General features: G+C 42.9%; 1 protein-coding gene and 1 pseudogene across 47 annotated transcripts in view; both read left to right on the top strand.

Annotated features, from left to right (window-relative positions):
* MAP4 (microtubule associated protein 4) overlaps positions 1-27,993 on the top strand; it is a 232,064-nt gene that overhangs the window by 111,252 nt on the left and 92,819 nt on the right. The gene's annotated exons all lie outside the window — the stretch shown is intronic.
* Positions 12-11,267, top strand: LOC101057930 (vacuolar protein sorting-associated protein 26A-like; annotated as a pseudogene).

Here is a 27,993-nt window from a genome sequence, read left to right as displayed (position 1 = left end):
TCTGTGCGACCATGGAGGTAAATTACTCTTATTTATAGTGTTTGGGGCTAGACACATTGCACTAAGTGCTGTACAGATGGCAGTGTTACTGGTTGTTTCCATCGTAATTAGAGTAGGTAAACAGTTTATTATTGTGATAACTGTTTGCATGTGTAAAGTCATGCCAGCAGTGAAACAGTAAATCTACTTTTTTAGAATATCATGACACAGAAGGTATTCTGTGTGCTTCATCACTGTCTCATCTGGTAGGATGCAAAGGATTTAGCATCAGAAAAACGCAAAAGCACCAAAAATGTGAAATATTAACAGATAAATAAATCTGTGGTGTGTTAGAGTTTCTGAACAGCTATTGGAGCCACGCTGTAAATTGGCATCATAACTCACAAGTGGAGCCCAGACATAAGCTGCACATTATGTTGCTATGTATAGACAGCAAGACATCCATCCGAACTCCACCAAATTCCTGGAACAAAGTTTTATTTCTTTTCTTTCATTTTCCAGTTAATGAGTTGCATGCTGGAGACGACACATCAGCAAATTAACAGCACGTAATGTTTCTTGAAGTTTTTTTGGTTCATGGTTTTCTAATAAAAATACAGAATTTCTCTTCAGAAAAGTCCACATATACCCATATACAAGATGTTACATTTACGTTTAGAGTGTTTAGGACTCCATTGAAACCAGCTCATGGACTAGAATCCTTTTCTAAGCCAAGCATTTAATTAATACTCTAAGCCACGTTATTTCAGTTTCTTTTGGGGCTTTGTATTGAATAAGACAAAATAGCTTCTTCTTGAGCTTTAAGTGAAAATATAATTCTGATTTTTGTTTGTTTGTTTTTGTTTTTGAGACGAAGTTTCGCCCTTGTTGCCCAGGCTTGAATGCAATGGCACGATCTTAGCTCACTGCAACCTCCGTCTCCCAGGTTCGAGCGATTCTCCTGCCTCAGCCTCCCAAGTTGCTGTAGCTGGGATTACAGGTGCCCGCCACCATGCCCAGCTAATTTTTTGTATTTTTAGTACAGATGGAGTTTCACCATGTTGGCCAGGCTGGTCTCGAACTCCTGACCTCAGGTGATCCACCTGCCTCTGCCTCCCAAAGTGCTGGGATTGTAGGTGTGAGCCACCACGCCCAGCCTTCTGATGTTTTTTGGTTTTTTTTGTTCTTGTTTTTTGAGATGGAGTTTTGCTCTTGTTCCCCAGGCTGGAGCGCAGTGCAATGGCACGATCTCGGCTCACCACAACCTCCACCTCCTGGGTTCAAGCAATTCTCCTGCCTCAGCCTCCCAAGTAGCTGGGATTACAGGCACACGCCACCATACCTGGCTAATTTTGTATTTTTAGTAGAGACGGGGTTTCTCCATGTTGGTCAGGCTGGTCTCGAACTCCCAACCTCAGGTGATCCACCCACCTCGGCCTCCCAAAGTGCTGGGATTACAGGCATGAGCCACCATGCCCAGCTTTTAAAGACTTTTTAAAAAACCTATCTTAAGTTCTAGTTACTGAGAGAAAATCCACATTGAGGCAAGGGCTTTGCATGTAGGTAGTTTATTTTGGGAAGTGGCCCCAGGGCACAAGAGTGGGATACTGGGAAAAGTGAAATTAGAGGAAAAGAATACAGTGAAGTATGACTACTGACCTAGTCACTGCTGTGGGCAAAGTGGGCTTAAGTCTTTTGGGGTCTTTTGAGGACCTGTATAGAATGCCTCTCAGTGTTCACTACCTGAGTATCTCGGTTATAGAAGTGGATAACATTTATTCACCATTTACCATCTCTCATTGCTTAAGACTTTTTTTTTTTTTTTTGAGACAGAGTCTCGCTCTGTCGCCCAGGCTGGAGTGCAGTGGTGCGATCTCGGCCCACTGCAAGCTCTGCCTCCTGGGCCTAACACTCTTGTACTTCTGGATTTGCACATGTGTGGTGCCAGGCTGCAGATGTCTTGTCTCTTGGTGTCAGAGAAGTTGTAGGGCAGAAAACTCTGGTTTGGTTGATACAAAGTGCTGTCAAATCACACCTATGTGCAGCTGGATGCTGTAGCAATAGCTAGAATAAATGGTGAACTTAACAGAGTGTGAGGTGGGGGCACAAGAAGTGTCTAACCAAGAGGTTACTTCAAAGCGAGATTCTCTTAACATAAGATTTGTCTGCTTATGCCTTACCATAGAGGATGAGATCCTTCAACTCTGTAGAGGAAATTTGAAGGAACTCCATCTATTATGGTACTAATCCTTTTTTTTTTTACTCTCCCCGCGCCCCGCGAGACAGAGTTTTGCTCTTATTGCCCAGGCTGGAGTGCAATGGCGTGATCTTGGCTCGCTGCAACCTCTGCCTCCAGGGCTTGTGATTCTCTTGCCTCAGCCTCCCGAGTAGCTGGGGTTACAGGCTCCCACCACCATGTCTGGCTAATTTTTGTGTTTTTAGTAGAGATGGGGTTTCAGCATGTTGGCCAGGCTGTTCTTGAGCTCCTGACCTTAGGTGATCCACCCACGTTCGCCTCCCAAAGTGCTGGGATTACAGGTGTGAGCCACTGCACCTAGCCAGGTGCTAATTCTTGAGCTGCATTGTTAGAAACTATAGAGATAGCCACAGATGTTAGTTTTGGAATTTTCCACCCAAACGTTTTTTTCTTTAGTTAGTTTTAGTAGTTTTTATGTTTCTAGAAATTTGCTCATTTCATCTAGGTTATATAATTTGTTTGCCTACAGTTCTTAGTATTCCCTTATAAACCTTTTTTATTCCTGTAAGATTCATAGTGATATCTCCTTTTCATTTCTGGTTTTAGTAGTTTGAATCCTCTCCTTTTTTCTTCATAAATGTAGTTAAAAGTTTGTCAATTTTTTTCATCTTTTGAAAGAACCAACTTTCAGTTTTGGTGAGTTTTCTCTATTTTCTCTCCTCTGTTTCCTTTATTTCCACTTTAATCTTTTTTATTTCCTTCCTTCTGCCTCATTTGAGTTTAGTTTGCTATTTTTCTAGTTTCTTTTGGTAGAAGGTTATGTTAGTGATTGGTGATTTTTATTTTATTTTATTCTTTTAATATAGGTGTTCATGGCTATAAATTTCCCTCTTACCACTGTTTTAGCTGTACCTCTTAAGACTTGATATGTTGTGTTTTCATTTTTCATTCATCTGAAAGTATTTTCTAATTTCTTTTGGGATTTCTTTGACGTGTTGATTATTTAGGAGTGTGTTAATTTCTGCATATTTGTGCATTCCCCAATCTTCTGTTTACTTTCTAATTTCATCCCATTGTCGTTGGAGAACATAATTGGTATTCTTTCAATCCCTTTCAATATATGGAGGCTTGTTTTCTGGCCTAACATATGGTCTGTCCTGAAGAAGAATGTATATTCGGCTCTTGATGCGGGTGGAATGTTCTGTAAGATGTCCATTAGATGTAGTTGGTGTATAGTGTTATATAGGTCTTCTCTTTCCTCGTTGGTATTCTGTCTTGTTGTTCTATCCATTAGTGAAAGTGAGGTATTGCAGTATCCAACAATTATTATTGAGTAGTCTATTGTTTGCTCAAGTTCTGTTAGCTTTAAATTTTACATGTTTTTTACATTTCTCAAGGATAAATTCCTTGTGAAAAATGCTACGGTTGTGGATAAGAAAGATACACACAAATGATCGCTACAACTATGAGCCTCAGAAGCAGCAGTTGAAATGTCGGTCGCTGGTAGGACGATTTAAAGTGTTTTTTTGTTTTGAGGCAGGGTCTTACTCTGTCACCCAGGCTGGAGTGCAGTGGTGTGATCATAGCAGCCTGGAACTCTGGGTTCAAGTAATCCTCCCGCCTCAGTTTCCCAAGTAGCTAGGACTACAGGTGCACACTACCATGCCTGGCTAATTTTTAAAATCTTTTGTAGAGACAGGGTCTTGCTTTTTTGCACAGGATGGGCTTGAACTCTTTGCTTCAAGTGTTGTTCCCACCTCGGCCTCCCAAAGTACTGGGATTACAGGTGTGAGTCAGTGTGCCCGGCCTAAATGTGTATTTTATTTTATTATTTTTGAGAAGGAGTCTTGCTTTGTTGCACAGGCTGGAATGCAGTGGCATGATCTTGGCTCACTGCAGCCTCCACCTTCCAGGTTCAGGTGATTCTCTTGCCTCACCCTGCCGAGTAGCCGAGATTACAGGCGCCTGCTGCCATGCCCAGCTAATTTTTGTATTTTCAGTAGAAACAGCATTTTACCATGTTGGCCAGGCTGGTCTCAAACTCCTGACCTCAGTGATCCGCCCATCTCAGCCTCCCAAAGTGCTGGGATTACAGGCGTAAGCCACTGCACCCAGCCTAAATGTGTTTTTTGTTTTGTTTTGTTTTTTTGTGACGGAGTCTCGCTCTGTTGCCCAGGCTGGAGTGCAGTGACCCGTTCATGGCTCACTGCAACCTCCGCCTCCGTGTTCAAGCAATTCTCCTGCCTCAGCCTCCCAAGTAGCTGGGATGACAGGCATGTGCCACCACGCCCAGCTAATTTTGTATTTTTAGTAGAGATGGGGTTTCTCCATGTTGATCAGGCTGGTCTCAAACTCCTGACCTCAGGTGATCTGCCCGCCTCAGCCTCCCAAAGTGCTGGGATTACAGGCATGAGCCACTGCACCCGGCCCTAAATGTGTTTTTAAAAGATGATATTTTTTCCTCAAAATCTGAACAATGTTTTTTGCAGAAATAGAAAAATCCATTCAGAATCTCAAGGAGCCCTCCTGAATAGCCAAAACAATCTTGAAAAAGAACAAAGTTGGAAGTCTCATTTGTTGATTTTCAAAACTTACTGAAATGCTATAATAATCAAAACTGTGTGGTATTGACTTAAAGGGAGACATATAGATCAAGGAACGGAATGGAAAGCCCAGAAATAAACTCTTTTATACATGGTAAGATGATTTTAGACAACGGTACCAGGACCATTCATTGGGAAAGGATGGTGTTTTCAATAAATGATGAGGGGAAAACTGGATATCCACATAAAAAAGTTGGATCCTGCTGGGAACAGTGGTTTATGCCAATAATCCCAGCGCTTTGGGAGGCCAAGTGAGAGGATTGCTTGAGGCAAGGAGTTCAAGACCAGCCTAGGCACTATAGGAAGACCTCATCTCTTAAAAGAAAAAAAAATTGGCCAGGTGCGGTGGCTCACACCTGTAATCCCAACACTTTGGGAGTCCCAGGAGGGCAGATCACGAGGTCAGGAGATCGAGACCATCCTGGCTAACATGGTGAAACCCCGTCTCTACTAAAAAATACAAAAAATTAGCCGGGCATGGTGGCAGGCGCCTGTAGTCCCAGCTACTCAGGAGGCTGAGGCAGGAGAATGGCATGAACCTAGGAGGCAGAGCTTACATAAGCCAAGATTGCGCCACTGCACTTCAGCCTGGGCAACAGAGCAAGACTCCGTCTCAAAAAAAAAAAAAAAAAAAAGGTAGTGTGGGCCTGTAGTCCCAGCTACTCAGGAAACTGAGGCAGGAGGATCCTTTGAGCTGAGGAGTTCAAGGCTGCAGTGAGCTATGGTAAAGTACACCGCTGCATTTACCCTGGGAGACAGAGAGAAATCCTGTCTCTCCCTCTCTTTTTTTTAAGTTGGACCATTATCTTATATTCAAAAATTAACTTAAAATGGATCAAAGACCTAAACAAAGCACCAAGGCTATACATTTCTTAGAAGAAAACATAGAGGGAAATCTTCATGACATTGGATTTGGCAATGTTTTCTTGGATATACACCAAAAACACAGACAACAAAAGAAAAAACAGATAAATTAGGCTATATGAAAATTGAAAATTTTTGTCTATCTCTGTAGAGTGAAAAGGCAACCCATGGAGGCAAAATATTTGCAAATCTTATATCTTCTCAGGAGTTAATATCCAGAATATGTAAATAACTTCTAGAGCTCAACAACAAAAAAATTAAAAATATGGGCAAAGGACTTGAAGAAACATTTCTTCATAAAAGATACAAAAATTGCCAAGAAATACATGAAAAGATGCTCAGCATCATTAATCATTAGAGAAATGCAAATCAAAACCACAATGAAATATCACTTCATACTCATTAGGATGGCTAGTATGAAAACAAGAACAGAAATTAACAAGTGTTTACGAGGATGTGGAAAAATTAGAAACCTTGCGTACTGCTGATAGGAATGTAAAATGAAAGTGCTATGGAAAATAGTATGGTGGCTCCTCAAAAAATTAAAAACAGAATTATTGTAAGATCCAGCAACCCAACTTCTGGATATATGCCCAAAGGAATTGGAATCAGGGACTTGAACAGATATTTGTACACTCATGTTTGTAGCAGCATTATTCACAGTGGCCAAAAGATGGAAGCAACCCAGATGTCCCATCAACACATGGAATGAATAAACAAAAATGTGGTACATTCATATAATGGAACGTTATTTAGCCTTAAAAAGGAAGGAAATTCTGATATGGTACAACATGAATAAACCTTGAAGACGCTATGCTAAGTGAAAAAAGCCAGTCACAAAAATACAAATTTATATGCGGTACCTAAAGTAGTCAAATTTACAGAAACAAATATAAATGTACTCCATTTATATAAATTACCTTAAGTAGTCAAATTTACAGAAACAAAGTAGAATGGTGGTTCCCAGGGGCTGGGAGAGGCGGGGAATGGATGTGTTTGGTGTTGCTTAATGGGTACAAAGTTTCTGATTTGCAAGATGAAAAAGTTCTGGAGATGGATGGTGGTGATGATTGCACAACAGTGTGAATGTACTTAATACCACTGAACTGTACACTTAAAAATCGTTAAAATGGTAGAAATAAACAAATGCAGCTCATATTTAAAGGGAAAAAAATTTCAAATTAACCATCATTTATATCACAGATCTCTTCAGAATTAAAGGGATGCTTTATATGTTAGGTATTTTGTACGTTTGTTCTGGTTTGTCCAGTTGCAGAGAGAAATACACAAATATGTAAACATTGCTTAAATGCTAAGCAGTTATGGGGAACATTTTGTAAGAACAGATACAATATTGGTTAAATTCCATGAGGGGGTTGAGTGAGAACTAAGGAAATTTGAAATTCGAGCTTGAAATCTCCATTTGGATGTAGAATTGATATCTCAAATTTGAAATGTTCTAAACTGAATTCATGATTGCCCCACCCCAAAATCAAAACGGAGAAGAAAAAGAAGAAAAAAACCACCTGCCTCCCCATCTCCTTAAATGGAAATTCTGTCCTGGTTGTTAAGGCTAAACATTTGGTTTCCCTATCCTCTTCTGCTCCTCTCACACCCCACACCCAGTTTGTCAGAAAAAGATACTTGGAACCTGACCACATCTCGCCACCTCCACTGCTCTCTCCCTGATTGGACCACCATCATTAACCTTGGCTACTGTAATAACTTCCCAAATTAGTCTCTCTGCTTCCATTTGCTTGCTCCCTGCAGCATATTCTTAAAAACATCTACAGTGGTCCTGTACATTGATCATGCTGTTCTTTTGCACAGAACCCTCCAGTGGTTGCCCATCTCAAAGTAAAAGCCAAAGTCCTTATGAAATACCACAAGGCCCTATGATGTCGTTGTCATCTTTCTGACCAGATCTTTTCTTAGTTACCCCTTTACTTACTTTGCTTCATGATGTTCTTGCTACTGTTCCTTGAACAAGCCAGGTGGGCATCTGCCTTGAGCTCTGAGCACTAGCAGTTTTCTCTTCCTGGAATGTTCTTCCCTTTGATATATTCATGATTGACTCTTCACTTTCTCAATGAGTACTTCTCGACTATCTTTTTAAAAGTTGCACCCCTTCTATTTTTTCGTCCCACTGTTCTACTTGAATTTTCTTCATGGCTTTTGTCATGTCACTTTCTAATAATTTGTATAGTTTACTTATCTCATCTGCCTTTCCCCACCAGAAGAAGATATTATAGAAGCAAATTTTATGAGAGGGACAGGGCTTTTGTTTTGGTCACTGCTGTGGCCCAGCACCTAGAACACTGTCTGGTGGATAGTAGATCCTCTGTAGCTATTGAATGAATAATCTTTAATATCTTATTTGTTTCTGGCCTCACATGGGAAAAGAAACTTAAAAACAAGACCAGATACAATCGTAATAATTCTTGCCAGGTTATTGGTACGCATCTTTCTGGAAATATGTTATTTGTCATTAATTTGTTTAAATTTTGAGGAAGCTGTGGATAGAGCACCTACTAGCTTTGATTTCTTAGGCAAGTTGTTTGCCCTCTTTGAGGCTAAGATTCCTGCTGTGTAAAAGGAGAGCTCTATAAAAATAGTTGTTTGCCTGAAGTGACAGAAATTATTTTCAGTGCTTTGAAACCTCGTTGAAGGGGTTAATATTTAAATGTAAGATGATATTAGAATGATGATTAATGTCCACATAGAAAGTCCTTACAGTTCAACCCATTATATACTTTTGTTAAATCATTCTGTTTGACCATCAGCCCCTTTTCCTACTTAATTGGTTGTGTAACAGTATTTTAATTGGATGTAACTGGAGCATATCGGTCCATTGTGAAGCAGAAATGCTCTGTTTCTAGAGGACAAAACTGGAGGTGAAACTTCAAAAGTGAGCTCCAGGCAGACTGAAAGAAGAGTTTTTTTGTTTTGTTTCTTGTGAAAAAATTAACTTAGGACTCTCACTGCAAAAAACTGGCAAGCCTGGCCCTCCAGTGGGTTTTCAGCAATTTAAAATGAAATGAGAAGATGCAAAACTATGTCAACTGTAAACTTAAGTATTAACATTAGACTCCTTAGAGGTCTTCATTGAAGGATTTTGCTTTCTATTTAACAAATTAGTATTTCTGGTCTTCAGTTTTTCTGTGTAAAACGAACAGGCATTCTGCTGTTTCTGCTGCTGCTGTTAGTGCTGAGCAACAGAGATACAGTATGTTCTGCGGTAGGTGATAGCTTTTTAGACATGTAGAGATTAACATTTGCCTTCTGATTTATTTTCTTTGGGTTAAACATCTTTCATTTTTTCTTCCACTCTTTCCTATTATGTAGATTTATGCTGTTTTTAATGGCCAATATTTGGATCAGAGTCTATTCAGGAGACAGAAGCTACACCATAAATTGAACAGAGAATTTACTACAGGGGTAAAGAGAACTCTAAAGAATACAGGAATGACAGATACAGGGAATAGTCACTACCCTTAGGGCTGGGGCAGAGTACACAAAGAAATAACAAATTTGGAAAAGTATGCGCCCCTCCCCCACCCCACCCCCAAAGCTGATTGCATATCTTGGAGGAAGTCTCCATTTGGTAGTAAAGATGTTTGCTGAGTTGCTGCAGGTCAGGGTGATGTGGGGCAAACAAGCCCCTAGATTGGGGCTTAACCCAGGAGGGTTCTTGGCTTTGCCAGGAAAGAATTTAAGGGTGAGCCAGTAGTGAGAGAAAGAAACTTTTATTGAACCAGTGCTGCTTCTTGCTGAGCAGGGCTAACCCATAGGCAGTGTGCCCAGAATCGGTGTCTGTGAGCTGCTAGCTAGCTGTTTATATCTGTTATTAATTACATGCTAATTAAGAGGCAGGTTATTTAGAACTTTCTGGAAAAGGGGCTGGAAGTTTCTGGGAATCAGATAAGGTAACTTCTAGGCTGTTGCCATGGCATTTGTAAACTGCCATGGCACTGGTAGGAGTGTCTTTATGCTAATAAACCCTGAGGGCAACTCGGGGTTACTTTTGTCAGCATCTGCTGGTTTCAGCCAGATCTTGTTCCAATCAGCAGGGTGTGACAGGAAATTAAGTCCTGCTGGTCTTCTACCTCAGAGGTAGTTAAGCAGGAAGCTGTACTTGGGGGTGCTGCGGCATCACCAGCAAGCCTGTTTGAGGCACTGGTGGAACTTGCCTGGGAAGATGTCCATGAGAATGCCCACTAAAGCTTGTTGGGATGAGCACCATGGGGTGTTCTGCACACCAGCAGAGTACCATGGAAGTAAGAAGATGCAAAAGCACACTAGAACCAGGAAGAGAAACCCTTTCCTTCCATGCCCTCTACTAAGCTTAGTGTCATCATGCCCGCTGTCTAGGAAGAAATGTTTACATTATTACAGGCAGGGCAATGAAAGGTAGATTTGGAATTGAGAGGCAATATATTGATTACTTGCATAGCCTATTATTTTGGCTACTTAGCTTCCATATGCACTTTACACACATTTGAGCTCCCATATAACAATGAAACTCTTATGTTTCTACCTAACAAGATACAGCTATGTCAGAGGGTGAAACTCTCACCCTTGTTCTAAAATGAGGAATGAGGACATGCTCAGCCCCATAGTCATTGTATCCATTGCTGGCTATATTTTTGTTTGTTTGTTTGTTTTAATAGAATCAGGGTTTTGCTGTGTTGCCCAGGCTAGTCTCAAACTCCTGAGCTCAAGCAATCCTCCGGCCTCAGCCTCCCAATGTCCTGGGATTATAGGTGTGAGCCACTGTGCCTGGCCTGCTGGCTGTTTATCAGTCCTCAAATAGAAGTTCCAGCTTCAGAGGGCCAAGGTCATGTGATGGGAGCCAGGGGCTTGGAGTTCTGAGGGAAGAGGAGTGAAGTATTGGGGGATGTGGCAGTATCACTGACAGTGAGGTTTTTTGGAGGCTTTTTTGGTCTGATTTGTGAGATTGATATTGTCCTTAATGATAAGGAAACAAAGAAAATGGCAGAAGTGAAAACTGAAAATGGCGAAGTAGAAAAACACCATCTCCTCTATGATGGAGAATCTGTTTCAGGAGAGGTGAAAGAGTCTAGAAAGAGGCTAGAGCACCACAACATTAGAATTGAATTTGTACGTCAAATTGAACTTTTCTATGATAAGAGTAATATTCAAGAGTTTGTAAACCTAGTGAAAGAACTAGCCTTACCTGGAGAACTGACTCAGAAGTTGTGATTTGGAATTTATACATGTTGAAAAGTCATGAGAATCTTACATTGGTGCTAATGTCCTCTTGATGTATTGAAGTGTTAGTAGTAAGAAGACTGACAGACTTGGTAAAAAGAATGTGATCTTACTGTTCACCAACTTGCCAGCTATCCTGATGGAAGTGGGCATTGAAGATTATCTACATATAGAATTTGAATATAATGAAGTATCATTTAAAGGATGTGACTGTTACAAAAATTTACCTCTTATAAGTAAGAATAAAAATACAACATATGGGGTTACAACTGATCAATAAGACTGTTGTTAGCAGGATATGACCTAACTCCAACAATGAAAGTTATGAACAAAAAAGTTTCAGTAAGGTACTTTTTGAATTTAGCGCCTGTTGATGAGGAAGACAGAGGGTACTTTAGGCAGCAGATCATTTTATGGAGAAAAGCTCCTGAAAAACTGAGGAAACAGAATAAACTTTCACCAGTGATTTGAACCTCCAGAATCACAAGCATCTGCTGAATAGCCTGAAATATACTGAATAAGATGAAAAAAGAAAAACAAAACTATAATCATTAAGTTAAACAGGTTAAAGATGGCTGCAGCATGTGGAGGGGCAAAATGGGCATAACTCTGCCCGGGCATGGTGGCTCACGCCTGTAATCCCAGCACTTTGGGAGGCGAGGCAGGCAGATCACTTGAGATCCCAAGTTCAAGACCAGCCTGGCCAACATGATGAAACCCTGTCTCTACTAAAAATACAAAAAGTTAGCTGGGCATGGTGGTGAGTGCCTGTAATCCCAGTTACTTGGGAGGCTGAGGCAGGAGAATTGCTTGAACCCAGGAGGCAGAGGTTTCATTGAACCAAGATTGCACCACTGCACTCCAGCCTGGGCAACAGAGCAAGACTCCATCTCAAAAAAAAATAAAAATGGCCAAAACTCCATTTATATTCATCTTCCTTTATCTTACAGCGCTACATTTATTTCATGATATAGCAAAATGTTCTTCATGTATATACATTTTTTTTTTTTTTTTTTGAGATGGAGTCTCGCTCTGTCGCCCAGGCTGGAGTGCAGCGGCGCGATCTTGGCTCACTGCAAGCTCCACCTCCCGGGTTCACGCCATGCTCCTGCCTCAGCCTCCTGAGTAGCTGGGACTACAGGCTCCCGCCACCACGTCCGGCTAATTTCTTTTTGTATTTTTAGTAGAGACGGGGTTTCACCGTGTTAGCCAGGATGGTCTCGATCTCCTGACCTTGTGATCTGCCCACCTCGGCCTCCCAAAGTGCTGGGATTACAGACGTGAGCCACCGCGCCCAGCCACATTTTTTTTTTTTCCCCTTGAAAATCGCTCTTTTGCCCAGGCCGGAGTGCAGTGGCACAATCTTGGCTCACTGCAACCGCCGCCTCCCAGATTCAAGCGATTCTCCTGCCTCTCAGCCTCCCAAGTAGCTAGGACCACAGGTGTGTGCTACCACGCTCGGCTGATTTTTATATTTTTAGTAGAGACGGGGGTTCTCCAGGCTAGTCTCGAACTCCTGACCTCAGGTGATCCACCCGCTTGGCCTCCAAAAGTGCTGGGATTACAGGTGTGTGAGTTACCACACCCGGCCACCTTCATGTATATACATTTTTAAAAGTGCTTTCTTTGAAATGCTCAAATTTTCTTTAACTGCCTTTTTTTTTTTTACTGCACACTTTGATGACAAGCATTCAGATATGCGTCTGCATAAGCTTTAAAGATTTTCATGTGGCAGAAAACAAAGTTCCACTGACTAGTTTGTTACCAAAAGTTGTATTATAAATCTAATTTCAAGGTGGGTACGGTGGCTCATGCCTGTAATTTCAGCACTTTGGGAGGCCGAGTTGGGTGGATCACGAGGTCAAGAGATCAAGACCATCCTGGCCAACATGGTGAAACCCCGTCTCTACTAAAAATACAAAAATTAGCCAGGTGTGGTGGTGCACGCCTATAGACCCAGCTACTTGGGAGGCTGAGGCAGGAGAATTGCTTGAACCTGGGAGGCGGAGGTTGCAGTGAGCCGAGATCTTGCCACTGCACTCCAGCCTGATGACAGAGTGAGACTTGGTCCCAAAAAAAAAAAAAAAAAAAATTAGCCGGGTGTGGTGCACACCCCTGTAATCCCAGCTACTCAGGAGGCTGAGGCAAGAGAATCACTTGAAGCTGGGAGGCGGAGGTTGCAGTGAGTCAAGATCGCACCACTGCACTCCAGCCTGGGCAACAGAGTGAGACTCGGTCTCAAAAAAACAAAACTAAACTGAACTAATTCCAACTTATCCTAATGGGAAGAAGGAAAGAAGAAAATGGTTAGAATATACAAACAAATACCAAATATAACAAAGAGAAAGTTCATCCTCATTTCTGTGATTAGTAATGAGGCCACAGTTGATATCTAGGCTTCTTTCTTCAGTTACCTATTTCATGTTTCCCTTGCCTTCAGCACGAACCTCAGCTGGTTGAGGTTCTTTACCTGGTGAAATGACTCAAACATTTATTCCCTCATTAGTCCAGTCCTTTTTTGGTTGCTGTAGTTTTCCATTAATCTTTATTTTTGGCATGGAAGTATTAAGAGGTGCCTTAGATAATCCCTTGGGTTTCAGACATAGTCCTCCTTGCTTTCACTGTGTAGCAGCAACCGTTTCCCCTTGACAGTTGGGCTCAATCTTTCCCAACCAGTAGGTTCAGCCTGTTGGTTCAGTGGTGTAAGGAGTCCCAAGTAGCCAAGTGGCAGTCTCATCTTCTAATGCAATTGAACCATTGTTGTGTATGCTAGTAGATATATTTCCTGCTTAGGGACTAGCACTTCCAAGCCAGCAGAACTCAGTTGTTAGGAGTGAAAGCAAAAATTCAGTGATTGCTAGATATAATAGTGAGTGGAGCCGCACATACTTCTACCCTTTGATTCCCAGACCTGTATATTCTGATTGTGGGAGGAGACAGCACCATGTAAGGTGTCTCTGATTGAAATCATTACCCCATCCTTTCAGGGTGTTGTCTCCCTGAAACTGTAACTTAGTCTTCAGTAATCAATTCCCTATTTTAATTAGGCCAACCATTCTGTGTGATAGGGTGTGACAACACCAGTTAAGTCCATGGACATGAGCCCATTTCTGCATTTCTTTACTATGAAATGACTTTCTTGGTCAGGAGCAATGCTGTGTGGGCTTGGCATGGTGGCATATGCCTGTAACCCCAGCACTTTGGGAGGCCAAGGCAGGAGGATCACTTGAGCCAAGGAGTTTGAGACCAGCCTGGGTAACATAGTGAGACCTTGTCTCTATTTTAAAAATACATCTTTTTTTTTGGCCAAGCATGGTGGCTCACACCTGTAATCCCAGCACTTTGGGAGGCCGAGGCGGGCAGATTGCCTGAGGTTAGGAGTTCGAGACCAGCCTGGCTAACATGGTGAAACCCCATCTCTTCTAAAAATTTAGAAAAAATTAGCCGGGCATGGTGGCACATGCCTGTAGTCCCAGCTACTTGGGAGGCTGAGGTGGGAGAATCACTTGAACCCAGAAGGCAGAGGTTTCAGTGAGACAAGATCGTGCCACTGCACTCCAGACTGGGCGACAGAGGGAGACCTCATCTCAAAAAAAGAAGCAGCCGCAACACTGTGTGGAATGTCACGGTGGTAGATTGGGCACTTATATATAAGTTCATGGGTGGTGGAACTGCCAAAAACATTATAGGCAGAGAAGGCAAATCTGTATCCAGAATACATGTCTATTCTAGTGAGGACAAATCTCTTCCCTCACCCCTGCCCTTATTCCCCATAATAGAAGTCCAGCGTAATCAACTTGCCACCAGGTGGTTAGCTAGTTTTTGGGAAATGGTGCATATTCAGGGCTCAGAGCTAGTCTGTGCCATTAACAGATTAGACATTTAGCAGTAGCTTTAGTCAGGTCAGCCCTGTTTAGGGGAAGATCATGTTGTTGAGCCCATGCACAGCCTTCATGATCATTTTTTCCATGGGTTTTATTGAGCAAGCACTCTTGTAGCTATGGAAAGTGTCTAACATTGATATTCATGAAGTACGTCATTTTGTCAACTTGCTTATTAAGAGCCTCCTCTACAGTGAATGCAAATGATTATTCACATGGGACACAAATATCTTCACAGTCTGTGCCTGTTCTGAGAGTTTCATCTGCATATCTTTCCCCCAGATTTCCTTGTCACCATTTCCTTCCAAGTTCCTAACTAGCCAACAAAATCCTTAATAATTGTTCATAAATGAGTATAAATCTCTGCTTCTGGCCATGTCTTACCTCAGGCAAAAGGGAAAACCAAATGTACCCCTCAACGTTCTGCCCTCTGAAGGAAAGATTTTTCTTCATCACTGCCCTTCAGTCCTACCTCTTTAAATGGGGCTGTAGTGCTGCAGCTCTCCACTTTTGGGTGATACTGGCATGTTGTGCAGAGCTATGTGTAAACCAGACTTGAGTTTTTTCTTTCCCCAGTCAGCTGGTCATATGGAGCTCTCAGGAGGCCATTGACTTGGATTGAGGGAGAGGAAGCAATGCAACAGAACTCAATGCTGAAGTCTGAGCTACCTCCTATGTAACTTACTCATATTTCTGGACCTGCTTGAATTTTTTTTTTTTTTTACGTGTTTTTCACTTGATGATAGATCGTGCTGCACATGCCAAGCTAGACTACATAGGTTGGATAACATCTAGTTCCTGATGAGAAGCTCAGGACACGTGGTTGCATTATGTCCCATGGTTAGGCATTTGGTCTCTGCCAAGACCCAATAGCAAGCCTGAAACTATTTTTTGAAAGGTGAATAATTTTCTGCAAAAGAGGGCATAGATTTTCTCAAAATTCTAGAAGTCTGGGCAGTGATTCTCTTATTCTTGCTTGCTAAAGGCTCCATTCAGCATCCCTATTTGCCATGGACACTTCAAGTATCATTGGATCTGCCAGATCATAAGGCCCAAATGGCAGAGCAGCTTGAACCACAGCTTGAACTTGCTATAGAATCTTTTCTTGCTCTGAAACCCACTCTAAACTGTCAGCCTTGTAGGTAACTTTGTAGCTGGGTTGAAGCCTACCAAACATTGTACCCTCTTTTTCATTGTTGGTGATGTTAATTAGAGCAACTTAATCACCTTGGAAGGGAAATTTTGACATGTTTTGAGCAATTGAATCCTGACATTTCATTGCTGCAGTGGGTCTCTGAATTTTTGTAGGGTTTATCTCGCATCAACTACTTTGTATATGTCTTACTAAAGCATCTAACGTATTTGCTACTTGCTATTTATCAGACCCAATTAGCATAATGTCAGTATAGTTGACTAGTGTGTGTGTGTGTGTGTGTGTGTGTGTGTGTGTGTGTGTGTACGTGCTTATTTATTTATTTTTTTGGAATGTCACGCAATCAAGATCTCTGTGCGCTGCATTATGGTAGGAGAATGGCATAGCCCTGAGGCTAGATTCATAGGCACGTAAAAGGCAGGTAAAAGCAATGTGCTTCTGGTGGTTCTTGCAGATTTGTATGAAGAAAAAGGCATTATTCAGGTTAATAGCAGTATACCAAGTGCCGTGACCCATGTTGATTTGCTCCAGTAAAGATGCTATATCTGGGGCATCAGCTGCAATTGGAATCATCACCAGATTAAGTTTATGATAGTCCATGAGTTTATGATAGTCACTAAGATCCATCTGACTTCTGCACAGGACAAACTGGCGAGTTAAATCAAGATATAATAGGTGTCACTACCCTGTTTCTTTCAAGTCTTTTGATGGTGACATTAAGCTCTTTAATTCTTGAGATGTGGTATTGCTTCTGGCTTAATATCTTAGTAGGGAGGGTAAGTTCTAGGGGCTTCCATTTAGCCCTTACTATTAAAATGACTTATCAGTTGGGTCAGAAAGCCAATAGTCAAGTATGTCTGTTCCAAGTATTTATTCAGGAACTGAGGAGATAACAACAAAGTAGGCCCATTGTACTATGGGGTCCACTGTGAGGTGGACTTGAGCTAAGCATTTCATCTATTACCTGACCACTGTCAGCACTCACTTTGACTGATAGGCCACAGTAGCATTTTGAGTCCCCAGGAATTAGTAATCCCTGAAAGGTCTGGGTATTTCCTTTTCTCTAATCCGTAGTCACTCTAGTAAATGGCCTTTGGGGAAGCTTGGATGAGGATTTACAGTATGTACTTGTACTTGTGGGAACACTACAGGTTTTTCCTCAGGGGACCTGGGCTTGTTAATTGACTTGGGTCTAGAAATTAGATGAGAGGTCAAAACTTTTCTAGTCAGGTTTTTACTACCAGAGCTGGAGTTTTTTTCAGTTGTACAGATGAATCTGTTTTGGTAGGCTGCTTGTGGAATACTGTGTGATCAATTACTGCCAAAGATCCTGGTGGGCCAAGGTGTTCTGATTACCAGTACAACTTTACTGTCTTTATAGTAGATGTTCCCACTTTGTCTTTGGTGATTACATGCTGCTACTTGGCCTCTGTTATTTTAGGATCCCGTTACCCCTTTAAATCAGGGAACCCACTTAGTGGTGGCATTTCCCATGGCCATACCTAGGGGTTGTGACAGAGACCTTAGGGACTGTAAAACCTAAAATGTTTATCTGTGGCCCTTTATAAATAAAGTTTGCCAACCCATGTCTAGGGGAACAGGGACACACTGCAAAGGGGAGCAACCACAGAGCTTTTCAAGGATGAAGGTGATCCCCTCACTAATGCATTTCTTTTTTTGTTGTTTTTTTTTTTGTTTTTTGTTTTTGTTTTTTTGAGACAGGGTCTCACTCTGTCACCCAGGCTGGAGTACAGTGGCACGATCTTGGCTAACTGCAACCTCTGCCTCCTGGGTTCAAGCAATTCTCATGCCTTAGCCTCCCAAGTAGCTGGGATTACAGTTGTGCACCACCACACCTGGCTAATTTTTGTATTTTTAGTACAGTCGGGGTTTCACCATGTTGGCCAGGCTGGTCTTGAACTCCTGGCCTCAAGTGATCCACCTGGCTCGGCCTCCCAAAGTACTGGGATTACAGGTGTGAACCACCATGCCTAGCCTCACTAATGGATTTCTCAATGCCTGAGTGAAAGGATTATCTTCTGAGCTTTTTTGTGCAACATAGGTTACACATGAAAAATCCATTCCAACATTTCTATCTCCCTAAGTTTTTGAATTGCCTCTTCTACATCTTGCTAGGGAAACTTTGGCATCTCTACCTCATTAAACATAGTGGACTCTTTTTTAAAGAAAGTTTTATTTATTTATTTAGAGACAGGCTCTCACTCGGTCACTCAGGCTGGAGTGCAGTGGCGTGATCATAGCTCACTGTAATTTCGAACTCCTAGGCTCAAGTAGTCCTCCTTCCTCAGCCTCCTGAGTAGCTGGGATTACAGGCGTGTGCCACTGTGCCTGGTTAATTTTTTATTTTTTGTGGAGATGGGGTCTCTGTATGTTGCTCATTCTAGGCTTGAACTCCTGGGCTCAAGCCTCCTACCTTGGCCCCCCTGCTGAGATTACAGGTGTGAACTGCACCCAGTCCTTTTGTTGTTGTTTTGTGTTTTTTTGTGTAAGTTTTTAAAGTCCTGATTATTGAAGCATGAATTTACATTCAGTAAAATTCACCCTAAGATTTGACAAATGCATAGTCATACCATACTCAAGATGCAGAACCATTGTAAAATCACTCTAACAATTCCCTCCTGCCCCTTTGCAATCAACACCTTTTTGATCCCAAGGAACTAATTGACCTGTTTTTCTGTCAAAAGTGTCAAATTTAATCACTAAAATGACCTACAGTACCATGGAAAAATATGTAAGCATATAAAATACACAAACCAATTTTTTTTTTGTATTTTATTTATTTATTTTTTGAGATGGAGTCTTGCTCTGTCACTCAGGCTAGAGTGTAATGGTGCGATCTCGGCTCACTACAACCTCTGCCTCCAAAGTTCAAGCGATTTTTCTGCCTCAGCCTCCCGAGTAGTTGGGACTATAGGCGCATGCCACCACACCCGACCAATTTTTGTATTTCTTAGTAGAGACAGAGTTTCACCATATTGGCCAGGCTGGTCTCGAACTCCTGATCTCGCGATCTGACCAATTTTTTATTTTTATTTTTATTTTTTTTAAAATTTATTTATTTTTTCCATTTAACCCTGAGTGGACACAGCACATGTTTCAGAGAGCACAGGGTTAGGGTTAAGGTCATAGATCAACAAGATCCCAAGGCAGAAGAATTTTTCTTAGTACAGAACAAAATGAAAAGTCTCCCATGTCTACTTCTTTCTACACAGACACAGCAACCATCCAATTTCTCAATCTTTTCCCCACCTTTCCCCCTTTTCTATTCCACAAAACCGCCATTGTCATCATGGCCCATTCTCAATGAGCTGTTGGGTACACCTCCCAGACGGGGTGGTGGCCGGGCAGAGGGGCTCCTCACTTCCCAGTAGGGGCGGCCGGGCAGAGGCGCCCCTCACCTCCCTCCCGGACGGGGCGGCTGGCTGGGTGGGGGGCTGACCCCCCCACCTTCCTCCCGGATGGGGCGGCTGCCGGGCGGAGACGCTCCTCACTTCCCAGACGGGGTGGCTGCCGGGCGGAGGGGCTCCTCACTTCCCAGACGGGGCGGCTGCCGGGCGGAGGGGCTCCTCACTTCTCAGACGGGGCGGCTGCCGGGCGGAGGGTCTCCTCACTTCTCAGACGGGGCGGCTGCCGGGCGGAGGGTCTCCTCACTTCTCAGACGGGGCGGCCGGGCAGAGACGCTCCTCACCTCCCAGACGGGGTCGTGGCCGGGCAGAGGCGCTCCTCACATCCCAGACGGGGTGGCGGGGCAGAGGCGCTCCCCACATCTCAGACAATGGGCGGCCGGGCAGAGACGCTCCTCACTTCCTAGTTGGGATGGCGGCTGGGAAGAGGCGCTCCTCACTTCCTAGATGGGATGGCGGGTGGGCAGAGACGCTCCTCACTTTCCAGACTGGGCAGCCAGGCCGAGGGGCTCCTCACATCCCAGACGATGGGCGGCCAGGCAGAGACGCTCCTCACTTCCCAGACGGGGTGGCTGCCGGGCAGAGGCTGCAATCTCGGCACTTTGGGAGGCCAAGGCAGGCGGCTGGGAGGTGGAGGTTGTAGCTAGCCGAGATCACGCCACTGCACTCCAGCCTGGGCAACATTGAACACTGAGTGAACGAGACTCCGTCTGCAATCCCGGCACCTCGGGAGGCCGAGGCTGGCGGATCACTCGCGGTTAGGAGCTGGAGACCAGCCTGGCCAACACAGCGAAACCCTGTCTCCACCAAAAAAATACGAAAACCGGTCAGGCGTGGCGGCGCGCTTCTGCAATCGCAGGCACTCGGCAGGCTGAGGCAGGAGAATCAGGCAGGGAGGTTGCAGTGAGCCGAGATGGCAGCAGTACAGCCCAGCTTCGGCTCGGCATCAGAGGGAGACTGTGGAAAGAGAGGGAGACCGTGGGGAGAGGGAGAGGAGGGAGAGCAGGGAGAGGGAGAGGGTCTGACCAATTTTTTAAAAAGTGAGATACTTTAAAAAGTTTCTTCAGCATACCAACAAAAAAATGAAGGTAGCATTGCATTTTACTACAGATGTGCAGATATTCATTAAAGTTCACCATTGTCATATATATGGCTCAACAGTAGTATTTAAGAATATGCTGTAAAACAACCATCTTTAGAGTCAAAAGAATGTAATTTTAAAACCTTTATAAATTAAAGCAGTTTATAAAGTTGTCTTAATTGTAAAATAGCTAACCTAGTTACAATTAATGTGTTCCAAAACTGACCTACTTGAAAAACTAGTCTTATATATTTGTTGAGTATGTGAACCATGATTAGGTCTTGCTATTTGGTATTAACACTGTCAAGTTACAGACCACAGCTGGTTCATAGAAAAGCTACTTTGAATAATGGAATTGAATTCCATAGAAATTTTCTACAAGACCAACTCAGCTATGGGGAGAAACACGAAACTGTCAGGTGAATATTCCTACAGATGATTGGGGCCACCTCAGAATTCACTCCTGCTACCACTATGAAAGGGACCAAAAAAACAAAAAAAGCAACCTCTATTCTGTAGTTACTAAAGGTTACATATTCAAATATATCTCATCTACTTGAAAAGCTTCACTGATTCTTTCAACCGCCAGACCTTAAATTCATCAGCATCTTGAAACTCCACCAAGCCCAGTCATGTGCCACAGCTGAAATTTGTTTTTGGTTTTTTTTTTAAACATAATTTACTCGAGTCTAAAATTTCAGTCAACCAATGAGGTGAACTGTTAGAGCCACCTCCAGCTATATAATCTACTCCTACACATGTTCTGAAGGTTTTTGCCAGTATATTATTGCCACGATCTTGCATGTCCTGGATTACTAGCATCCCCTTTCCCATTGGCAAGGTGCTTAGCACTGCACTTAAACCCAAGAGTGCCACCAAACCAATTTCTAAATCCCATGTTTTTAAGTCCGTCCTCTGAGATCACCCTACTTTTTGTACCAGTTCTGGATCAGGGTTCAGTCTGGAAACAGAAATATTGCAATTTGAACAAGGGAAAGTTAACATAAAGAATTATTAACTAGTAATAGATTAACCATTAAAGGGTAAAGAGAACTCTGAAAGATGTAGGTGTATCAGCTATAGGAGCAGCTACTCCCTCTGTGCCTGAGGCAGAGTATGAAAGAAAGAGACAGATGGGAGAGAGAGCCTACCCAAGGCGGATATTCAGACCTTTTGAAGAAGGTAAAGCTGTAGTCTGTTGCAGTTTTAAGTTCCTGAGGATGGCACCAGCCGAGGGTTAAAAGCAAGAGTATTGTTTGCTGGAGTGCCAACAAAACTATCTAGGAAGCTGCTCTGGGTGGTGCTGTCGAAAATCACTGGGAAGTTAGCTGGGGTGACTGGAACTCACCTGAAGCCACTCATGTGGTATCCCTAAAACTGGTGGGTGAGCACCGCTGGGTGTCCCACGCATCACATGAGGCCACGGGAGAAAGAAGAGGAAAACACAGTGGAACCAGGAGGAAATCCTCTTCCTCCTGTAGTATTCCTCCAGTGCTTGCTATTGGCATAAGAAAAACATTTGAAGAGTCCAGCTTCATTATTGCAAAGCAGAGCAGTAAAGTATAGATTTGGAACTGAAAGGCAATAAATTGATAACTAATATAGCATCCCTCTTAACCTATGCCTAGAATGGAATACAATTTCCAGATGTAGTTTAGCCAGCATAAGTAGAGCAGGATACCTACCCCACCCCGCATCATTCCTGGTACTATGTTGTTGATGTTGCTTGCCAAGAATGTAAGCTCTCTATGGGTGGTGATTCTTTTTTTTTTTTTTTTTTGGGACGCAGTCTTGCTCTGTTGCCCAGGTTGGAGTGCAGTGGGACAATCTCGGCTCACTGCAACCCCCGCCTCCTTGGTTCAAGCAATTCACCTGTCTCAGCCTTCTGAGTAGCTGGGACTACAGATGCACACCACCACACTGGGCTAGTTTTTGTATTCTTAGTAGAGACGGGGTTTCACCATGTTGGCCAGGCTGGTGTTGAACTCCTGACCTCAGGTGATCTGCCCGCCTCAGCCTCCCAAAGTGCTGGGATTACAGGCGTGAGCCACCGTGCCCAGCTGGGTGGTGATTTTTTATTGCTTTATCCCTAGAACCTAAATGGAACCTGGCACATAGTATATGTACTTAAGGGATAGTTGAATGAATGAGTGATTACAGCTCAAGATAGCGTTAAATTGTTGTCTTTTTTATGTTAGATTCATCCAAATTAGTGAAAGAAAAACTGCAGTTTGACCTAGTCAACCAACTGAAATGGATTAATATAGAATTCTGAGTGGCTGAGTTAAAGGACACCTTATTTGATTTGGTTTAAGAAAATTGATCGGCCGGGCGCAGTGGCTCACGCCTATAATCTCAGCACTTTGGGAGGCCAAGGCAGGTGGATCATGAGGTCAGGAGTTCAAGACCAGCCTGGCCAACATGGTGAAACCCTGTCTCTACTAAAAATACAAAAAAATTAGTTGGGTATGGTGGCGGGCACCTGTAATCCCAGGTACTAGGGAGGCTGAGGCAGAGAACTGATTGAACCTGGGAGGCGGGGGTTGCAGTGAGCCGAGATTGCGCCACTGCACTCCAGCCTGGGCAACAGAGCGAGACTCTGTCTCAAAAAAAAGAAGATTGATCACCTGCTAGAGCATGGATTGACCCCTCTTCTGATGACTTGGTATGTGTTTGTACACACTGTTAACACCCCTTTCTATAGAATAGGTCACAATTATGGGTTGGGCGTGGTGACTCAATGCCTGTAATCCCAAGACTTTGGGAGGCTGAGGCAGAAAGATTGCTTGAGCCCAGGAGTTCGAGACCAGCCTGGGCAACATAGTGAGACCTGTCTCTACAAAAATTAGCCTGGCATGGTGGCACATGCCCACAGTCCCAGCTACTCCATAGGTTGAGGCAGGAGGATCGCTTGAGCCCAGGAGGTTGAGACTGCAGTGAATTATGATCACAACACTGCACTCCATCCTGGGCAACAGAGCTGAGACCCTACCTATCTCAAGGAAAAAAAAAAAAGAATAGGTCAACCAGCCTGCCCAACATGGCGAAATCCCATCTCTACTAAAAATACAAAAAATTAGCCGGGCGTGGTGGCGGGCACCTGTAGTCCCAGCTACTTGGGAGCCTGAGTCAGGAGAATCGCTTGAACCCAGGAGGCAGAGGTTGCAGTGAGCCAAGATTGTGCCACTGCACTCCAGCCTGGGCAACAAGAGTGAAACTCCATGACAAAAAAAAAAAAAGAAAGAGTAGGTCATGGTTATGACCAGTGGGTACAAAAGACATAGACTTGTGTATTTATTGCATGTTTTCAAGGTAGAAAGCAAATTGCTGCATCAAGTATTGTTGTCATAGCCTTTAATTACCTATTAGTAATGCAAAGAAGCAGAGATTTTTCTTTTCTTTTCTTTTTTTCTTTTTTCTTTTTCTTTTTCTTTTTTTTTGAGACTCTCTGTCGCCCAGGCTGGAGTGCAGTGGTGCGATCTTGGCTCACTGCAACCTCTGCCTCCCGGGTTCAAGCAATTCTCTTGCCTCAGCCTCCCGAGTAACTGGGACTACAGGCGCCCACCACCACGCCTGGCTAACTTTTTTGTATTTTAGTAGAAATGCGGTTTCACTGTGCCCAGGCTGGTCTCGAACTCGTGAGCTCAGGCAGTTTGCCCTCCTCGGCCTCCCAAAGTGGTGGGATTACAGGCATGAGCCACCACACCCGGCTTGAGATTTCTCTCTTCTAGGAGGGTTCTGGCAGATGATTTGGCCTTTCCTCCCTTGTTGTACACTAAGAGGAAATGAGGCAGAGTAGGAAAGAAAGGTACCCAAGGTTGAATGTTGAATGAGAGGACCAGGGATTAAAATCGAAATCCCTACCTGGCTGAATGTGGCTCTGCTGCCTTGGGGTAGGAGATTGGGCCACAAGTCCAGCTGGGTGCCAGGAGGAGGAAGGGGTAAAAAGGGAGTGGAAAACCCCTCCAAGGACCCACTGACCCTGCTGGCAGACTTCTTATTCAAGTGTGAAGAAATCTGTCAGAATCTGAGGGAACCAAAGACAAGAAAAAAGTACAATGTTTGGACATAAATTTCCTTAATTCTTGTGATGTTTTAGGATTCTAATAATCTTCTATAAGGAGGATATTAAATATCCTTAAATAATTTGCCGTACTTGGGAAAGTGGTTTTTCTTCTTCAGTTTAGAGCTAGAATCTCAGTTACCTATAGTTGCCTGGAGTCAATTGGTAGAATGGGTTTGAAGCCATTGAAAATTGAGCGTGGATATGAATACAGTTTAATGTTTACATGTGATTTCTCCCATAGTTGATTTTGATTATGGCTACTTGTAAATCATTTTTCTGGCTTTAAACCAAAAACTTTTAAATTTCTAGCATAATTTAAATACTTTCATAAATATAACCTGCTTAACCTGTTTAACAGAATGTGAAAATAGAAATAGGGTTCATTATAAGTTATTGACATTTAAAGGGAATTCCTGTTTTGTATATCACATCATAGATATATGATAGCCCTGGTTTATTATGTCTATTATCCTGACATAATTGTTAATAGTTGCTTCTTTTTTTTTTTTTTTTTTTTTGAGACGGAGTTTCACCTTTGTCACCCAGACAGGAGTGCAATGGCACAATCTTGGCTCACTGCAACCTCTGCCTCCTGGGTTCAAGCGATTCTCCTGTCTCAGCCTCATGAGTAGCTGGGATTATAGGTTTGTGCCACAACACCCGGCTAATTTTTGTATTTTTAGTAGAGATGGGGTTTCACCATGTTGGCCAGGCTGGTCTTGAACTCCTGACCTCAGGTGATCTGCCTGCCTCAGCCTCCCAAAGTGCTGGGATTACAGGCGTGAGCCATCATGCCCAGCCAATAGTTGTTTATTTTACTCTTGTTTTGGCCTACTCTGACCAGGCAAATTTATTTCTTAGAATGTGTTGATTTAGTTTAGTATAAATTAAACTAAATTAGTGTAATAGTCCTGAGCATTTAAGTTATGGGGCCGGGTGTGGTGGCTCACACCTGTAATCCCAGCACTTTGGGAGGCAGAGGTGGGCAGATGACAAGGTCAGTAGATCGAGACCATCCTGGCTAACATGGTGAAACCCCATCTCTACTAAAACTACAAAAAAAAAAAAAAAAATTAGCCGAGCGTGGTGGTGGGTGCCTGTAGTCCCAGCTCCTTGGGAGGCTGAGGCAGGAGAATGGCATGAACCCGGGAGGCAGAGCTTGCAGTGAGCCGAAATTGCGCCACTGCACTCCAGCCTGGGCGACAGAGCAAGACTCCATCTCAAATAAAATAAAATAAAATAAAACCAGTCTTGGCAACACAGCGAAGCCCTGTCTCTACAGAAAAATACAAAAAATTAGCTCGGTGTGGTGATGTGTGCCTGTAGTCCCAGATACTTGGGAGACTGAGGTCACTTGAGCCCAGGAGGTTGAGGCTGCAGTGAGCCAAGATCGCTCCACTGCACTCCAGCCTGGGTGACAGAGTGAGACCCTGCCTCCAAAAAAATAAAAAATATTAAATTATAATATTTTAATATTCAGCAAAAAAATGTAAATAAAATTCAGTAGAACAAAGGTGTTGCAAAAAGAAGAGTCTTAATTTGTAGATTGCATCTTTTAAGAAAAACTCATAAGAATACCAGCCAGTATTTTTATCTCCAGATGAATTTTTTCCCCTCCAAATTACAATCATTTCTCCATTCAACATCCTTTATTAGGCACCACCTAGGTATCAGGCCAGATACATGGTGCTGGGAATAGTGAAGAGAAAGACACAGTCCTTGTTCTCAAAGGGCTAAACAGAGAATGGAGGAACCGTATCTTGTATTCAGATGTTTAAATGTATGCATAGGTTGCTTATGCATACATTATGAGAACCTATGCTACATGTTTTAAATGTATGCATAGGTTCTCATGGCATACATTTATGAGATCTCGGCTCACTGCAACCTCTGCTTCCTGGATTCAAGCAATTCTCCTGTCTCAGCCTCCCGAGTAGCTGGAACTGCAGTCGCATGCCACCATGCCTGGCTAATTTTTGTATTTTTAGTAGAGAGGGGTTTCACCCTGTGGGTCAGGCTGGTCTCGAACTCCTGACCTCAGGTGATTCACCCGCCTCAGCCTCCCAAAGTGCTGGGATTACAGGTGTGAGCCACCACGCCTGGCCAGCAATCTGATTTCATCTGTTCCCAATCACTCCCTCCATTTAACCCTAGGTGTTTTTTGGAAGCAAACCCCAGATCATTTGATCTTTATATTAGCATGTATCTCAAAAAAAAAAAAAAAAAAAAAAGGTTCCTTTTTAGAGCGTAATTGCAATACCATTAACAAACACACACCGGTTCCCTAGTACCAAATATCCAGTCAGTATTCAATTCACCAGTTATCTCATAATTAAAAAAAAAAAACTAGCTCGTTAGAATTAGAATCTAAATTTATTTTAATCCATAGATTCTTCTATAGGGGATATATATATAAAATACAGTTTGGATTTTACTTGTGTTTTAAAGATGCCAGAGATTTAACTGTGCTCATAGCCATAGGGGGAGAAATGAGGAGAGAAGGAATGAAAAATTAAGTCTAGAAGGTTGGAGGACTGGGTGGCAAGAAGGTGATAAAGGGCATATTTGCTGTCCTTGGAAAGGAGAATCACGTGTATTTTGCATATTCTCTGGTTTAGCATTTTCCCCAAATTAAAAAGAAATAAAAATGGGGGATTATATTTTTCTCATAAATAGGAAGGAAAGAAGTAATGATGGGCTCTGATGTAGATAAATTTATGGTAGAGGAAACAGCAGTCATATAATATCATTTTCTATAAAGTAAAATACTATATTTTGGATGGAGTGAGCTGGAAAAGAAAGTATGTATAACAGACTGTGGAGAATGAGAAAGGAAGTTGCATGGGGACACATTTTGTTTTTGTTTTTGTTTTTGAGACAGAGTTTTGCTCTCTCGCCCAGGCTGGAGTGCAGTGACGTGATCTTGGCTCACTGCAACCTCCGCCTCCCAGATTCAAGCCATTCTTCTGCCTCAGCCTCCTGATTAGCTGGGATTACAGGCGTGTGCCACCACACCCAGCTAATTTTTGTATTTTTAGTAGAGACAGGGTTTCACCATGTTGATCAGGCTGTTCTTGATCTCCTGACTTTGTGATCCACCTGCCTCAGCCTCCCAAAGTGCTGAGATTACAGGCGTGAGCCACCACGCCTTGCCAGGGACACATGTTTTTATAGGAAGTTGTGTAGAGAGGTGTGTTTATAGGAACAAGTACATTCAGTATGATAATAAATCAAGTGTTGTAGGAGGTAGAATACTGAAAATATTCAGTATTCTGAGTTGACAGCTCAGCTACTGCCAACTTAGCCTGTATTATGGTCTCAGGGTAGCATCCTTCACCTGTGGCCACTCTGAGACACATCCAGCAGAATTTCTGGTTGAAGCAAAACAAGTGTGCTATGTGATCTTAAAGTTATCTCCTTCCTGCTGGAGATTTCCTTCAAATGCCTTGGTGTTTTCAAATATTGCTAGAGGGCTAAACTCAGAGTCTTCCAACCATTGTAGGGATGTCAAA

Source organism: Pan troglodytes, chromosome 2 (genome assembly GCF_028858775.2).
Source record: "Pan troglodytes isolate AG18354 chromosome 2, NHGRI_mPanTro3-v2.0_pri, whole genome shotgun sequence".
Taxonomy (NCBI): Eukaryota; Metazoa; Chordata; class Mammalia; order Primates; family Hominidae; genus Pan; species Pan troglodytes.
Note: the sequence above shows the minus strand (reverse complement) of the source record. Positions and strands in the feature narration are given on the sequence as shown.